We start from the raw sequence: 14504 nt of genomic DNA on the forward strand, positions 1-14504 counted from the left end.
AAGAGCTAAGAGCTCCAGTCTGCAGCTCCCAGCAAGATCAACAGAGAAGGCAGGCAATTTCTGCATTTACAACTGAGGTACCCAGCTCATCTCATTGGGGCTGGTTAGACAGTGGGTGCAGCCGGCAGAGAGCGAGCAGAAGCAGAGTGGGGCGTCACCTCACCCAGGAAGCCCAAGGGGTTGGGGAACTCCCTTCCCTAGCCAAGGGAAGACATGAGGAACTGTGCTGTGAGGAACAGTGCATTCCAGCCCAGATACTACACTTTTCCCATGCGCTTTGCAACCTGCAGACCAGGAGATTCCCTCAGGTGCCTATACCACCAAGGCTCTGGATTGCAAGCACAAAATTGGGTGGCCGTTTGGGCAGACACCAAGCTCGCTGCAGGAGTTTCTTTTCATACCCTAGTGGCACCTGGAATGCCAGCGACACAGAACCATTCCCTCCCCTGGATAGGGGGCTGAAGCCAGGGAGCCCAGTGGTCTAGCTCAGTGGATCCCACCCACATGGAGCCCAGCAAGCTAAGATCTGCTGGCTTGAAATTCTTGCTGCCAGCACAGCAGTCTGAAGTCAACCTAGGACACTAGAGCTTTTGGAGACGGGGGGCCGGGGGGCGTCCACCATTACTGAGGCTTGAGTAGGCGGTTTTCCCCTCACAGCATAAACAAAGACACCAGGAAGTTCGAACTGGGCGGAGCCCACCGCAGCTTGGCAAAGCCACTGTAGCCAGACTGCCTCTATAGATTCTTCCTCTCTGGGCAGGGCATCTCTGAAAGAAAAGCAGCAGTCCCAGTCAGGGGCTTACAGATAAAACTCCCATCTCCCAGGGACAGAGCACCTGGGGGAAGAGGTGGCTGTGGGCGCAACTTCAGCACACTTAAACGTTCCTGCCTGCCAGCTCTGAAGAGTACAGTGGATCTCCCAGCACAGCGCTCGAGCTCTGCTAAGGGACAGACTGCCTCCTCCAGTGGGTCCCTGAACCCCATGCCTCCTGACTGAGAGACACCTCCCTGCAGGGGTCGACAGACACCTTATACAGGAGAGCTCCGGCTGGCATCTGGCAGGTGCCACTCTGGGACAAAGCTTCCAGAGAAAGGAAAGGGCAGCAATCTTTGCTGTTCTGCAGCCTCCACTGGTGATACATAGGCAGACAGGGTCTGGAGTGGACATCCAGCAAACTCCAGCAGACCTACAGCAGAGGGGCCTGACTATTAGAAGGAAAACTAACAAACAGAAAGGAACGGTATCAACATCAATAAAAAGGACGTCCATACAAAAACCTCATCTGAAGGTCACCAACATCAAAGACCAAAGGTAGATAAATCCATGAAGATGGGGAGAAACCAGCACAAAAAGGCTGAAAATTCCAAAAACCACAACACCTCTTCTCTTCCAAAGGATCACAACTCCTTGCCAGCAAGGGAACAAAACTGAACAGAGAATGAGTTTGATGAATTGACAAAAGTAGGCTTCAGAAGGTGTGTAATAACAAACTCCTCTGAGCTAAAGGAGCATGTTCTAACCCAATGCAAGGAAGCTAAGAACCGTGAAAAAAGGTTAGATGAATTGCTAACTAGAATAACCAGTTTAGAGAAGAACACAGATGACCTGATGGAGCTGAAAAACACAGCATGAGAACTTCATGAAGCATACACAAGTATCAATAGCCAAATCGATCAAGCAGAAGAAAGGATATCAGAGATTGAAGATCAACTTAATTAAATAGAGTGTGAAGACAAGATTAGAGAAAAAAGAATGAAAAGGAATGAATAAAGCCTCCAAGAAATATGGGGCTATGTGAAAAGATCAAACCTACATTTGATTGGTGTACCAGAAAGTGATGAGGAGGATAGGACCAAGTTGGAAAACAGTATCCAGGATATTATCCAGGAGAACTCCCCCAACCTACCAAGACAGGCCAACATTCAAATTCAGGAAATACAGAGAACACCACAAAGATACTCCTCAAGAAGAGCAACCACAAGACACATAATCGTCAGATTCACCAAGGTTGAAATGAAGGAAAAAATGTTAAGAGCAGCCAGAGAGAAAGGTCGGGTTAACCAAAAAGGGAAGCCCATGAGATAACAGCAGATCTCTTGGCAGAAACCCTACACACCAGAAGAGAGTAAGGGCCAATATTCAACATTCTTAAAGAGAAGAATTTTCAACCCAGAATTTCATATCCAGCAAAACTAAGTTTCATAAGTGAAGGAGAAATAAAATCCTTTACAGACAAGTAAATGCTGAGAGATTTTGTCACCAGCAGCCCTGCCTTACAAGAGCTCCTGAAGGAAGCACTAAACATGGAAAGGAACAACCGGTACCAGCCACTGCAAAAACATACCAAATTGTAAAGACCATTGACACTGTGAAGAAACTCCATCAACTAATGGGCAAAATAACCAGCTAACATCATAATGACAGGATCAAATTCACACATAACAATATTAACCTTAAATGTAAATGGGCTAAATGCCCCAATTAAAAGACACATACTAGCAAATTGGATAGTCAAGACCCATCGATGTGCTGTATTCAGGAGGCCCATCTCACATGCAAAGACACACACAGGCTCAAAATAAAGGCATGGAGGAATATTTACCAAGGAAATGGAAAGCAAAAAAAGACAGGGGTTGCAATCCTAGTCTCTGATAAGACAGACTTTAAACCAACAAAGATCAAAAGAGACAATGAAGGCCATTACATAATGGTAAAGGGATCAATGTAATAAGAAGCACTAAATATTCTAAATATATATGCACCCAATACAGGAGCACCCATATTTATAAAGCAAGTTCTTAGAGAGCTACAAGGAGACTTAGACTCCCACACAATAATAGTGGGAGACTTTAATACCCCACTGTCAATATTAGACAGATCAACAAGACAGAAAATCAACAAGAATATCCAGGGCTTGAACTCAGCTCTGAAGCAAGCAGACCTAATAGACTTCTATAGAACTCTCCACCCCGAATCAACAGAATATACATTCTTCTCAGCACCACAGCACAATTATTCTAAAACTGACCACATAATTGGAAGTAAAACACTCCTCAGCAAATGCAAAAGAATGGAAATCATAACAAACAGTCGCTCAGACCACAGTGCAATCAAATTAGAACTCGGGATTAAGAAACTCACTCAAAACCTCACAACTACATGGAAACTGAACAATCTGCTCCTGAATGACTACTGGGTAAATAACGAAATGAAGGCAGAAATAAAGATGTTCTTTGAGACCAGTGAGAACAAAGACACAACATACCAGAATCTCTGGGACATATTTAAAGCAGTGTGTAGAGGGAAATTTATAGCACTAACTGCCCACAAGAGAAAGCAGAAAAGATCTAAAATCGACATCCTAACATCACAATTAAAAGAACTAGAGAAGCCAGAGCAAACAAATTCAAAAGCTAGCAGAAGACAAGAAATAACTAAGGTCAGAGCAGAACTAAAGGAGATAGAGACATGAAAAACCCTTCAAAAAATCAATGAATCCAGGAGCTGTTTTTTTTAAAAGATCAACAAAATAGACTGCTAGCCAGACTAATAAATGAGAAAAGAGAGAAGAATCAAATAGATGCAATAAAAAATGATAAAGGGGATATCAACCTGATCCCACAAAAATACAAACTACCATGAGAAAATACTATAAACACCTCTACAAAAATAAACTAGAAAATCTAGAAGAAATTGATAAATTCCTGGCACATATGTCCTCTCAAGACTAAACCAGGAAGAAGTCGAATCCCCGAATAGACCAATAACAAATTCTGAAATTGAGGCGGCAATTAATAGCCTACCAACCAAAAAAAAAGTCCAGGACCAGACGGATTCACAGCCAAATTCTACCAGAGGTACAAAGAGGAGCTGGTACCATTCCTTCTGAAACTATTCCGAACAATAGAAAAAGAGGGAATCCTCCCTACCTCATTTTATGAGACCAGCATCATCCTGACACAACAAAAAAAGACATAGACACAACAAAAAAAGACATAGACACAACAAAAAAAGAAAAGTTCAGGCCAATATCCCTGCTGAACATCAATGTGAATATCATCAATAAAATACTACCAAACCAAATCCAGCAGCACATCAAAAAGTTTATCCACCACAGTCAAGTCGGCTTCATCCCTGCGATGCAAGGCTTGTTCAACATATGAAAATCAATAAACGTAATCCATCACATAAACAGAACCAATAACAAAAACCACATGATTTTCTCAATAGATGCAGAAAAGGCCTTCAACAAAATTCAGCAGCCCTTCATGCTAAAAACTCTCAATAAACTAGGTATCAATCAAACATATCTCAAAATAATAAGAGATATTTAGGACAAACCCAGAGCCAATATCATACTGAACAGGCAAAAACTAGAAGCATTCTGTTTGAAAACTGGCACAAGACAAGGATGCCCTCTCTAATCACTCCTATTCAACATAGTATTGGAAGTTCTGGCCAGGGCAATCAGGCAAGAGAAAGAAATAAAAGGTATTCAAATAGGGAGAGAGGAAGTCAAATTGTCTCTGTTTGCAGGTGACATGATTGTTTATTTAGAAAACCCTATCATCTCAGCCCAAAATCTTCCTAAGCTGATAAACAACTTCAGCAAAGTCTCAGGATACAAAATCAATGTGCAAAAATCACAAGCATTCTTATACACCAATAACAGAGAAACAGAGAGCCAAATCATGAGTGAACTCCCATTCACAATTGCTACAAAGAGAATAAAATACCTAGGAATCCAACTTACAAGGGATGTGAAGGACCTCTTCAAGGAGAACTAGAAACCACTGCTCAGGGTAATAAGAGAGGACACAAACAAATGGAAAAACATTCCATGCTCATGGATAGAAAGAATCAATATCATGAAAATGGCCATACCACCCAAAACAAATGGAAAAACATTCTATGCTCATGGATAGGAAGAATCAATATTGTGAAAATGGCCATAGTGCCCAAAGTAATTTATAGATTCAATACTATCCCCATCAAGCTACCATTGACTTTCTTCACAGAATTAGAAAAAACTACTTTAAATTTCATGTGGAAACAAAAAAGAGCTGGTATAGCCAAGACATTCCTAAGCAAAAAGAACAAAGCTGGAGGCATCATGCTACCTGACTTCAAACTATACTACAAGCCTACAGTAACCAAAACAGCATGGTGCTGGTACCAAAACAGATATATAGACCAATGGAACAGAACAGAGGCCTCAGAAACAACATCACACATCTACAACCATCTGATCTTTGACAAATCTGACAAAAACAAGAAATGGGGAAAGGATTCCCTATTTCATAAATGGTGTTGGGAAAACTGGCTAGACATATGCAGAAAACTGAAAGGGCCGCTTTCTTACACCTTATACAAAAATTAACTCAAGATGGATTAAAGACTTAAACCTAACACCTAAAACCATAAAAAACCCTAGAAGAAAACCTAGGCAATACCATTCAGGACATAGGCATGGGCAAAGACTTAATGACTAAAACACTAAAAGCAATGGCGAAAAAACCAAAGTAGACAAATGGGATCTAATTAAACTAAAGAGGTTCTGCACAGCAAAAGAAACTATCATCAGAGTGAACAGGCAACCTACAGAATGGGAGAAAATTTTTGCAATCTATCCATCTGACAAAGGGCTAATATCCAGAATCTACAAAGAACTTAAACAAATTTACAAGAAAAAAAACATCAAAAAGTGGGCAAAGGATACGAACAGACACTTCTCTAAAGAAGACATTTATGCAGCCAGCAAACATGAAAAAAAGCTCATCATCACTGGTCATTACAGAAATGCAAATCAAAACCACAATGAGATACCATCTCACGCCAGTTAGAATGGCGATCATTAAAAGGTCAGGAAACAACAGATGCTAGAGAGGATGTGGAGAAATAGGAACGCTTTTACACTGTTGGTGGGACTGTAAATTAGTTCAACCATTGTGGAAGACGTTGTGGTGATTCCTCAAGGATCTAGAACCAGAAATACCATTTGAGTCAGCAATCCCATTACTGGGTATATACCCAAAGGATTATAAATCATTCTACTATAAAGACACATGCACACATATGTTTATGGTAGCACTGTTCACAATGGCAAAGACTTGGAAACAACCCAAATTCCCATCAATGATAGACTGGATAAAGAAAATGTGGCACATATACACCATGGAATATTATGCAGTCATAAAAAGGATGAGTTCATGTCCTTTGCAGGGACATGGATGAAGCTGGAATCCATCATTCTCAGCAAAATAACACAAGAATAGAAAACCAAACACCACATGTTCTCACTCATGAGTGGGAGGTGAACAATGAGAACACATGGACACAGGGTGGGGAACATCACACAATGGGGCCTGTTGGGGTGTGGAGGCCTGGGGGAGGGATAGCATTAGGAGAAATACCTAATGTAGACGACAGGTTGATGGGTGCAGCAAACCACCATGGCACGTGTATACCTATGTAACAAACCTGCACGTTCTGCACATGTATCCCATAACTTAAAGTATAATTTTTAAAAATGTCCTTTTCAATTTACTAAATTCTTACATATGTGTGATCAATTCTAAGCATTCAAAGGAAGAGGTAATTGCATAAGATAAAGAACAATGACTTAATAAAAGTTAAAAAGTAATTGGTACTAAAGTTGGTTAAACTTTGGGTCTTCATTGTTTTGTCCTAATCTCATTCTGAAACTTAGTGCTAAAATAAAAATGATTTCCATTAGCCAAATAATGGAGATTCCATTTAGGAAAGTAACAATGTGTATAGACCAAAGTACACCAAATAAATAAATAAATACTTATATAAATTTTTCTTCTAAATAAAAATTCAAAGGAAATTTTGTCTTAAGTGAAAATGTGCTGCTTACAGAGTTATTGTGAGAAATAAATAAGATTACACAAGTAAAAGTACTTTGTAAACCTGAGTATGCTATATAAAATGTGGCACTTCTATTTGCTCCATTTTCCACAAATTTCTCCAAGTATTAGCTTACTGAAATATTCCCAATGCCAATTGGGAGCAGTGGCTCATGCCCATAATCCCAGCACTTTGGGAGCCTGAGGCAAGAGGATCACTTGAGCCCCAATGCTCAAGATCAACCTGGGAAACATAGTGAGATCGTGTCACTACAAAGAATTTAAAAATTAGCCAGATGTGGTGGTGCGTGTCTGTAGTCCCAGCTACTTGGGAGGCTGAAGTAGAAGGATTGTTTAAGCCCAGGAGGTCAAGGCTGCAGTGAGCTATGATCATGCCACTGCATTCCAGCCTAGGTGGGCAATAGAATGGGACTCCATCCCTGACTTTCCCGGCAAAAAGTTCTCAATGCCTTATGCCATCTCCCTCCTGGCCCCTTCCTGCCTTGTCCCATGCCTCCCACTATTCATGAGAATATCTCACATCCAACATAAGTACTTTATCACAGAGCTATAGTATATTAAGAAGTCAAAAATAAAAATTATGCAGCTGCAAATCAGTGAACAAATCATAAACAAACACTAATCCTCATTGTATGTCTTCAGACTTTGTCAAAATCGTGCCCAATTGAGAACAGCCAGTTTATGGTATTTTAACCAAATACTTCTGACTCTGAGGTTGAACAAAGCATGTCAGGGTTTTCAGAAGGATATCCACTTTTTTTAGTATTCTATTGTAGATACATAAACAGGGTTTGAATCCAGTACCCAATTATAAAACCCCTTTAATTCACCTGCAGTGACATCTTTTTCCACTTTCTAAGTTGGAAGCTGCGCTTTGAGGTCCCCAGCACAGGCACTGAGCCCTCCAGCTTTCCCCGGATCCCCTTGCAATCACAAAGTTTTGAAATCAGCAGGGGGATTTCCTCGCCTTAACCCCCAGAGGCTGTCCTTGCCCTGTTCTCAGTACCCCGTAGCTACTTTACCTACGATGGCTGAACTTTCCACTTTCTGAGGAACTGCAAACTTTTGTGGTCAGCCTGGCCCACTCTATACCTGAGACATGAATTCAACACATCTAGAAACTCTTATCATGCTGTCAATGCCAAGGAGAAAGGAATTTTTTCTTATGATTTCCATTTTTACCTAAAAGTTGTTTTCTCTATTGGATTTGCCAAAGGCCTCTTTGCTTGTGGCCTCCACACTCCTTATTGCCCTTTTCCATTTTGTGACTCAATATTACAGTGTTTCTACAAATATTGTTAATATTTGCCTCCTGTTTTGAAGGGTTTGAAACATCAGGGAATAAGAAACAAGTATTAGTACTTTGACTGAGCCTGGTTACTTTCAGGTCGGCTTTGGATTTAAAGATTAGGGGCCAGTTTTATATACAAGCAAAAGTGCCTTCACTGTGAAGAACACCCCAGGGGACAAAATTAGACCAGTTAGTTGATAAAATAAATAATAATAATAATAATAACTAAAATTTCAGCACTTACTCTGCATTAAGCATATGCTAGCTGTTTTACATGTGCAATCCATCTGATTGTTCTTTGTCTTCTTAAGAAATATTGATTCTTGCACTTTGGGAGGCTGAGGCTGGCAGATCACTTAAGGTCAGGAGTTTGAGACCAGCCTGGCCAAGATAGCAAAACCCCATCTCTACCAAAAATATAAAAATACCTGGATGTGGTTGTGGGCACCTGTAATCCCAGCTGCTCGGGAGGCTGAGGCAGGAGAATCTCTTGATCCCCAGAGGTGGAGTTTGCAGTGAGCAAAGATCACACCACTGTACTCCAGCCTAGGTGACAGAGCAAGACTCCATCTCAAAAAAAAAAAAAAAAAAAAAAAACTTACACTTTTAATGGACTGTCTTGGTTAAAAAATACTGTGAGCATTGTTTATTTGTATGTGAATTCATAAATCACAAGTGAGTTTAAGATAATTACAGTTCCCCATTCATGGACTGGCACCTCCTAATACACACATCAAAGAGTCTGATGTCCAGTCAACGTTGAAAAAAACTGCTGTGGAAAGTTCACATGGATTCTGAGGCCGCCATCCATGCTGGATTTTGACACATGGTTTGACATAGTAATTCCTATTCCACAATAAACCAAATCCTATTCATTCCTCCCTGAAGTCATACACACTTACTAGCCCATAGGTGGCCAGAAGGTACAAGGCCTCTCTAGCATGAGAGGCAGAGGTTGCAGTGAGCCAAGATTGTGCCACTGCACTCCAGCCTGCGTGACAGAGTCAGTGAGACTCTGTCTCAAAAAAAAAAAAAAAAAAAAGAAATATTGATTCCTGGAGCCCCAGTCTATCAACCCCAGAAGAAGTGGTTGGGAAACAGAGGTAAGAAAGAAAGAGAGTGAAGGAAACTTGTGCCTCTCCCAACTAAGCATGCCTCCTTCTATGTGTCCCTTCATCTGTGTCCTCTGCAGTGCTTTGTATTCAACCAGAAAATGTCAGTGTTTCCCTGAGTTCCGTGAGCTGCTACAGCAAATTAATCAAACCCAAAGAGCGGGGCATGGGATCCCCAACTTGAAGCCAGTCGATCAGAACTTCTGGAGGTCTGGACTTGGGAATGGTGTGTGGGGCAGTCTTGGGGAATGAGCCTTCAATCTGTGGGATCTGGGACTGTCTCTGGGTAGACAGCATTGCAGCTGACTTAGAGGACTCCCAGACGGTGTTCGCTACTGGATTTGGAAAAAAACCTCACACATCTGATCCTACAAGTCTTCTGTGTTGGTGATTGTTGTGGTGTGAGAGTAGAGGAAAAACACTGTAGAGAGAGCTCTCTGTGCACAGAGAGGTAAAAGAAGTTTTTATCAGCAAAAAGGGAGAGGCTGACAGAAGCTGCTTAGAAACAGAGTTCCCTGGTTCCAGAGGTTCAAAGCCAGAGTTGCTGTCAGTCCATTGTAGGAGATGCCGTTGCTGGGCAAGTGTTCTCTTGAGAGCCTCTTACCTGAATTCCTGACGTCCTAAAGAATATCTAGTGATAAATCTTGTCAAAGCAGGAAGGGGGTAAAGGACATGAAAGACGTTCTTGTGAGGTTTTTTAAAAGTCCTTAGAAAAAGCTCTGATCTAAGACCTGGAAGCATGAGCCTCCTCTCCTTCAGGCCTTCCTGGCCCTGTGGGGTCTGAGTTTGATGAAAGTCATCTCATCCTTGCACCTGTGACTTTCCTATTGGGTGTCTGCAGTGAAGGGATTGGGTTACGAAGTTTAACCTGAGCATTTCAGGGGTTTGGTTCAGGGCAGGGCTTGTTTCTACATCATTAGCAAAAGGGTTAATTTTTCAATGTTTTCTAAAAACAACCTAAGGTGCTTTAGCAGTACCTGGGGATGCTCAAATCTCAGTTTGGGTTCAAGCCTGCAAGTGAAAACATGCACCTGTCTTCTGCCCTGGCAATATCAATGTTTTTCACTAATAGTCTTCCCAACACCCTCAAGAAATCGCTCATTAGAAGCAAGGGGAGTTATAGAAGGCGGGATGGGGGAAAAATAGGGAAAATATTATTTCTTCCCCAAATGGGAGCAAAGTAGAATATATGACTAGAGTGATAAATGAGGCATATGTACCTTGAATGAAAGCCATGACATAGAAATTAGATTTAAGTAATTACCTTAGTATAAACAATTTCTGAGGAAAAAAATACAGAAAAGTATCAGCCAGATCCAGAGTTTTTTGCTTTCCCCCCAAATTACAGAATTGTTAAATCTCATTATAGAAGTCTCCAGCATACTGTTTTCTTCTGCATTATGTTGAGTTGTTAATTCCATTGAAAATCCCCATAATACAAATAATTTATAAAGAAAAGAGTTTTAGTTGGCTGTACAGGAAGCATGATGTTGGCATCTGCTCAGCTTCTGGGGAGGCTTCAGGAAACTTTCAATCATGGTGAAAGACAAAGGGAGAGCAAGCACCTCGCATGGCCGAAGCAGGAGAAAGGAGGAGATGGGGCAGGTGCTACACACTTTTAAACAACCAGATCTCATGAGAATTCACTCACTATTGTGACACAGCGCCAAGAGGGAAAATCCACCCCCATGATCCAATCACATCCCACCAGGCCCCACCTTCAACAATGGGGATTACAATTCGACATGAGATTTGAGCAGGAACACATATCTAAACCATGTCACTATGTCTGCTCATTTTTCTCCAAAACTCATTCGTTTTATATGTTTAATGTTTATATGTTTAATCTGTGCCCTATTAATGTATGGTGCTGATCTGGTGCTACATACATGTGTCTCTCAGTCTACAAATGTTCTCAATGTAAGATGGCAAAAGGAAAAGGCTTCATCCCCCAGGTCACTTACCGTGAACACTTTTTGAATGATTACTTTGCATTTTTGTGCCACATAATATCCTAATGCCTTGTATGTGTTAATTTATTGGTTCCTCATGTCTCTGAATGAGGCACTGTACTAGTTACAGTTCAAACCTTAGTAAGACCAGGTGCAGTGGCTCACCCCTATAATCCCAGCACTTTGGGAGGCTGAGGTGGGCGGATCATGAGGTCAAAAGATCAAGACCATCCTGGCCAACATGGTGAAACCCCACCTCTACTAAAAATACAAAAATTAGCTGAGTGTGGTGGCAGGCGCCTGTAGTCCCAGCTACTTGGGAGACTGAGGCAGGAGAATGGCTTGAACCTGGGAGGCGGAGGTTGTGGTGAGCCAAGATCGTGCCACTGCACTCCGGCCTGGCAACAGAGCGAGATTCGAGATTCTGTCTCAAAAAAAAAAAAAAATAAATTAAAATAAATAAATAAATAAATAAACATTAGTAAGTAGAAGAGACATCCAAATATCTCTCAAACCCATCCTTAGTTTATGTTCTTTCTGCCACCATTACAGTGCCTAACGCTGTGCCTAGTGGGAAGACAAAAAGTATTATTTTGACTTAATTAAGCCAACATTTATTGAGAGTCTAAATTAAAAGAATTTTGATAGACACTGTGGAGCAGTGGGTCTCAAGGAGGGGTGACTTTTCTTTCAGAGGACATTTGACAATGTCTGAAAACATTTTTTGTTTTCACGGTTGGGAAGAAGGTGCTATTGGCATCTAGTGGGTAGGGCCAGTGACTCTGCTAAGCATTCTACAATGTGTAGGACCCCTCCCCACAGCAACAAAGAACTACCCAGCCCCAAATGTCAATAGTGCTGAGGTTGAGAAGTCGTGCTGCAGGGCATGACTTCAGAGGTTAACATTACAGCTTGAATGCTAAGTTCTAGGAGGACAGGTGCTGTATCTGTCTTATTCATAGTGGAATACCCAGGCTAAGTCCAGTACCTTCCACCTAATAGGGATTCAGTAAACAGCTCTTACGTTATTGCATGTAGTGAAATAAATAAGGTAAATATACACATGACTCAAAGATAACATGGAAAAGGAAAGTCCCATGAAAAGAATATAAATAAAGTGCTTTGGGACTTCAAGGCACAAGAAATCACCTCCAATTGAGCAGAAAAAGAAAGACCACGCAGAAGACGGCATCTGAGGTGGAATAGGAAGGGCAATTATGGTTTCAGCAAGAGGAGAGGGTAAGAAAATCACATGAAAGTAGAGGAAAAACCTGGGAGAAACACTGATGATTGAGGAGCTGTCCAGTTAGGGTGGTGCAGGGAATAAGTAGGAAAGGGAGGAGAAACAGCTTGGAAAAGTAGATTGGATCTCATGGTTGTAACATACCATGAACACCTGGGTGAATAATTCACATAAGACATGGAAAGAATAAGAGGCCAGCAGATCTCAATTGCCCTATTGTAAAATACTTCCAACTAGAGATGTAATGAGGAAGCACTAGGAGTTGGGTTTACAAAATATTTGGAATATAAAATCCACATTTCTTGGCAAGGAACTATGTAGAATCAGTATAGCAAGTGAATAAGCCAAAAATTATTACCTACGTTTCATTCTGCATAGAAAGAGGAAACTCAGCTTGAAAGGTTTAGGAATGGGAGAATTAATAATTAATTTTGGGCATACAGTGTAAATGAAAGATGTTTAACAGTTTTTGAACATTTCAGAATGCAAGATTCTGAAGCACAGAATAAAAATGAAGGCTAAAGAAAGAAATTTGAAAAAATCTAGATGTTAATGATGGTGCTTATGCAACATAAAACAGGGAAAGGGTCAAGTGAGAGGCCCACTTTCAGGATTTTGGGGAACTCCTTTGTTTATTTGACAAGGCAAGCAAACAAAGAAAATGGAAGATGATTTGGAAGAGAATCAAAATAGTGTTTTGTTAGAGAGAACAAGATGTGAGAGTCTGAAGAAAAGAGGAGGTGATTGGGCCTATGGGATGCTATGGGAAGCTGGAAAAGATGAGGTCTAAAGACAAATCATTGACCTTGATAATTAAGGGGTAGTTGACAGCTCTGAGTGATCAGTTTATGCACTGTGGTCAGGAAACAAGACAAATTACAGGGGTGCAAAGGAGTTGATGAGAAAGTGATAAGGCTTGCTATGATGCTGTATTAGGGTCCTTCAGATAAAGAGAACCAATAGGAGACAGATACACATATACATACATACATATATTATCATATACGTGTGTGTGTGTATATATATTGTGTGTATATATATATATCATATATATATTAGAAGGAGATTTATTATGGGAATTGACTCATGCAATTATGGAGGAGAAGTCCTGCGATATGCCATCTGAAAGCCAGAGAACCCAGGAAAGCTGGTAGTATAATTCAGTCCAACTCTAAAGACCTGAGATCCAGGAGAGTCGATGGTATAACTCCCACTTCTTGGTGGCAGGAGCAGGGGGCACATTTGGAGTTCAAAGGCCCAAGAATCAGAAGTTCCACTGTCCGAGAGCAGGATAAAATGAATGTACCAGCTTAAGAAGAGAGAGAAAATTCACCCTTCTTCTATGTTTTGTTCTATTCAGGCCCTCAGTGGATTGGATGATGCCTGTCCACATTGGTGGGGGTGGATCTTCTTTACTCATTTGAATTATTTAAATGCTAATCTTTTATGGAAACACCCTCACAGACACATCTGGAAATAATGTTTTACCAGCTATCTGGGCATCTCTCAACCCATTCAAGTTGACATAAAATTAACCAACAAGATGGAAATATTGAGATAATATTGTAGGGTACATATTTTTTATCTTCCTTCTCTTTGGATTTGCTACTCCATTGCATCTCCATGATAACTTCTGAATGTGAACAATAATGAAAAAGATAATTCACTGGGGAAAATATAGATTACCTAAACAACCAATGTCTGAATTGTAAACAGGTTACCTTCCAAATATTAATTTAAGTATTATGGTACTCAAAAATGCTTTCCTGTACAGAAAAAAAAGTGACAAATTGTAATTAGATTTTTAGACCTAGTTAGTCCTCCAAATTATTTAAATCATGACATACTAAAAATAAAATTTTATTTCAACTATTATGTCAATTCTATAACATTATTTAGAGTGTTATTTTTTAAGCAAAGATAAGTGATATTTTATTTTTTCTCTGTGGCAAGTATTCCTTTGGGAATTTATGCTTTGGGCAATTATAACTTGAGGATACCAATAGCTTTCGCAT

The sequence above is a fragment of the Pan troglodytes genome, chromosome 7 (assembly GCF_028858775.2).
Source record: "Pan troglodytes isolate AG18354 chromosome 7, NHGRI_mPanTro3-v2.0_pri, whole genome shotgun sequence".
NCBI classification, from domain to species: Eukaryota; Metazoa; Chordata; class Mammalia; order Primates; family Hominidae; genus Pan; species Pan troglodytes.